The following is a 3950-nucleotide window of genomic DNA, read 5'->3' on the forward strand; positions in this document are numbered from 1 at the left end:
GACAACACAAAATCAGCAGGCTGAAGAGGCAGCGTGAGCAGGCCATGGCCAGAGCCTTGTATTTCAGCAAGGGGAGGTGAACAGTTACCTGCTGTTTACTTGGACAGTCCTTGTCCTTAAAAAATTGTGCCAATATCTGCATCTTATTGCACCCAGACCTAATACCAAAACTGCCCGTTTTTCAAAAGCTGCAGAATGCATTCAGAGTCACTGTTTGCTTTTCCGTTTTCTCTTTCTCCCTGACTTTGCAGGTGGGGGTTGCGTCTCTTGAATTTCTTCCTTGACATCAACTGCAGGCTGTTTGAGAATGATTTCATGATCTTCGTCGTCATTCAATTCAGCCACTTCAGACTTTCGCCTTTCCAAATATGATGGTGCACACACTGGCGTGGAGTCCTGGCTATTCATAGAGTTCTGAAGATCACTGTTTGAAACATTTTGGTTTTTCTTTTTCGGTAAAACCAATAGAGGAAAACTAAACTATCCCTTTTTTAGCTAACTTCTTCCTGAGCAATTTTTCTTTGTTCTTAAATCGCTTCTCCATGCGTAGCTTTTCCGGAAGTTTGTTTCTTATTGTACCGTTTCACTGCTGGATGGGACGGCTTTGAAAATGGAATATCCCAGTCTTTGAAAAGCTCTTCATGGACTTTTTCAGGTGGCATAAAATCACACTTTAAGAGTCTTTCACCAAAAAGGTAGTTGTTCATTGTCTCAGCAACTATCTTGGCAACATCATCTGACTCAAACTCCACAAAGGTATAGCCTTTGCTATTTCCAGTCTTTTTACTTCTGGACAACTTGAGTCTTGAAACAGCACCAAACTTGGAGAAATAAGTCTTGAGCTGGGGTTCGAAAAGACCTCGCGGTATGTGACCCACATACACAACTCCAGGTGTGAGTTTCTCTTGCTGGGCCGCACGCCGGCAGACAGAGAGGCTTAGCGGGGCCATCAAAAGCCGCCATGTTCCAGTCGGCCCTAGCTGTAACGCTCCACGCGGAGCTTACAGCGCAACTTCATTTCATTGTGCAAGGAAGAAAACTCATTGTGATCCTAGAGGACAGCATAAAACTGCCTCAGGGAGTTTCCAAGACTGTAACTGCTTACAGGCTGTGTGTTAGGGTGATTGAACTAGATAAACAAATCCAATGACATTCATATATGTGTAAAAAAGAACTTTATATGAAGAAGCTTTATATGTCAGGAAAACATCCCAGCCCAGTCCAACTCAAGTCCATAAATCTGCTACTAGTTCATGAGTCCCTCCTCAGACTCACACAGCCACATCCAATGATGCAGCATGCAGGAAGATCACAGGCTGGTGGGTGCTAGGTCTTGTGGATCCAATAGTGGTGGTTCTAGCAGGTCTCAGCAATGGCTCACTGGCTAGGAGGTGAAGGCAGAGAGAGGGGGAGGTTTCCAGGATCCTCCTTATGAGAAGGCCATGCCCACAGGAGTCACCACCAGGCTGTGACCTGATTGAAAGGCTAAACTCCACCCCTACACTAGCTTCAAGTTGACATGAAATTATGTAACTACCACAGGTGGTGTTTCTCACTCAGAAGCAGCTGGTGGTTTCCAACTGTAGCCCAACTCCTAAGCAATATGGCGAAGGGATAGTCAGGGTTAAGTGTCCCCAAGACTATCAGCTGGGCGAGTTGGGTTTTACAGGATGTTAACACAGAACAAACGTGGTGGTAGTCAGCATAGGCACAAATCAAACAGCAATGATTATTCATTTTTATGTCCCTAGTTTGCTTCCCTATAAAGAGAAATGTTAGCTATTTATCCCCATTAGCATGTTAGATCTCTACTAGGAGGCAGAGAGGCTACTATGCATGAAGCAATAAATGAAGCTAAGGTCACTGAAGGACACTAATAGTTAAACCTGCCTCTGTCTGAGCTAGCATTTCTGGTTTTAACTGGTCCTGACCAGTTGCTCCAAGCTGGGTGGTTGTTATTTGGAAAGTAATGAGGGCACATGCTGCTTGGGCCCTGCCTTCTTCCTCATGGAAACACCACATTAGTCTCTCAAAGGTACCTGAAAAAATCCACGCCCACTAGAAAGCTGATGGTGCCCGGCTATCAAAAGATATAGTGTCTGGGGTCTTAAAGGCTTGAAGGCAAACAAACAGCCATATAGCAGAAAAGCAACAAGCCCACACAGAAGAAGCAAAACAGCCTGGGTGATCATGAGGTGTCAACAGGATCAGGTAACAGGCATCAGAAGATGCAAAACAAACAAACAAAAAATACATTGTTGAGAACGAGGGGGATCACAGAGCAGAGACCCAAAACCCATCTGTAGACAAGGTGACACCCCCTCACAGAAGGATCACAAGGAAGGGATGAGTCAATCAGGGCTCAGTATAGCACGTGTGAAACACACAATATTCCTCTGGTTCCTTGAAGCCTCCTCACCCCCCACTGTCATGACCCAGTGCTGCCTTTCACTGTGGGCTAGATTGGAGCATGTACACAGATACAGATATAAGATAAGAGCTCATGATACAAGGAATCCAGGAACAGGAATGGGAGTAGTGATACCAGGAGGGTAGAAGGAAGGTGGGGAGAGGAGGGGGAGGAAATGGGACCAATCACAATGATTGAGACATAACTATTCCCCCCCCCCCCACCCAGGAGGGTGAACAACAGAAGCCATGGGAGAAGGGAGACAGCAGTCAGTGTAAGATATGAGAATAATAATAATTTATAATTTATTAAGGGAAACTAAGAGGGGGAGAGGGGAAAGGAGGGGGAAAAGGGGAAGCTGGTACCAAGGGCTCAAATAGAAAGTAAATGTTTAGAAAACAATGATGGCAACATATGTACAAATATGCTTGATACAATTGATGCATGGATTGCTTTAAGAGCTCCCAATAAAATGATATTTTAAAAAGGTCACTGGTGATGGTGCTAGAAGTGAGAACACATTTTGGCCAATAATGAGACTTCTCAAATGAAATTTTCTTTATTTCTTAAAAAAAAATCCACTCACACTGGCTTCTGAGGAGATCTGCAGGACCAGTTAAATTGAAGGTAGAGAGGGCAGCTCAGAAAGTTCTAGTCACTGGTTTTTTTGGAGATTCTACCTGAGTAATATTCGTCTATTTACACAAAGGACAGAAGTCTGTTAGAAAGACGTTTTAAGAAAATGAAAAAGTGTCTTGGCGAGAAAGGCCAGGAAAGCCGCACCAAGGGTTTTATTTTTTTTTTGTTTTGTTTTCTGTTATGACAAGGCACCTGCAGCCCCTTTGAGGGTCACGAGAGCTGTCTCATGAGAATCTTGCCCTGATCTCATCCCTCCAAACGTCTTGGTTCTAAAACACAAAGACTGTTTACAGGGACATGATTTGATTCCCTCAAGGATGCTGAAACTACCACTTAGGTGTGACGTAACTCGAAGAACCCAGAGTTCATTGTGAGGAGGGTTAGAGAGATGGAAACCATCTTCAGAAGCATGTAGATGAAGATGAAGGATATGTTGAGAAACAAAAAACTCAAATTTTGTCATTTTTATTTAATTAAATTTCCTATGATTTTATAGCAATATTTTTACACACCCATCAAGTTAGTAGTCCATCAGTTTGGCATACTGTGGTGGCTAGTGTGTTGGAAAATATGCCACCCATGTTGCACATACCAGGAGGGTCACTGTGGTGAAGTGAAATTCCTTAATATGCCTTCTCTATCCGTAGTCTCCGTAAGTTCCTCCCACTGAATGGGTGAGAGCAGGTAAAGATGATGTGCAGGATTGTAATTTGAGAATCGGCCAGCTTTGCCACTCCACTGGGTATGAGTGAGCCATCTCAGAAGTCGGAAGAGGAATTCTATAACCATCAAGAATAAACAAGCTCTCCGCCTAGAATGTTTGAGGTCCCTGCCTGACATGGTGGAGCCCAAGAAGCACCAAGAGCCATAGTACCAAGACCATGAGACAGAGCAAAGGAAC

At 44.0% G+C, this 3950-nt stretch overlaps 1 pseudogene; it reads right to left on the reverse strand.

The window, feature by feature from the left end:
• Nucleotides 1-205: 205 nt before the first annotated feature.
• LOC142458451 (MKI67 FHA domain-interacting nucleolar phosphoprotein pseudogene) lies at nucleotides 206-950 on the reverse strand (annotated as a pseudogene).
• Between the last annotated feature and the right edge of the window lie 3000 nt (nucleotides 951-3950).

This window comes from Tenrec ecaudatus, chromosome 10 (assembly GCF_050624435.1).
Source record: "Tenrec ecaudatus isolate mTenEca1 chromosome 10, mTenEca1.hap1, whole genome shotgun sequence".
Classification (NCBI taxonomy): Eukaryota; Metazoa; Chordata; class Mammalia; order Afrosoricida; family Tenrecidae; genus Tenrec; species Tenrec ecaudatus.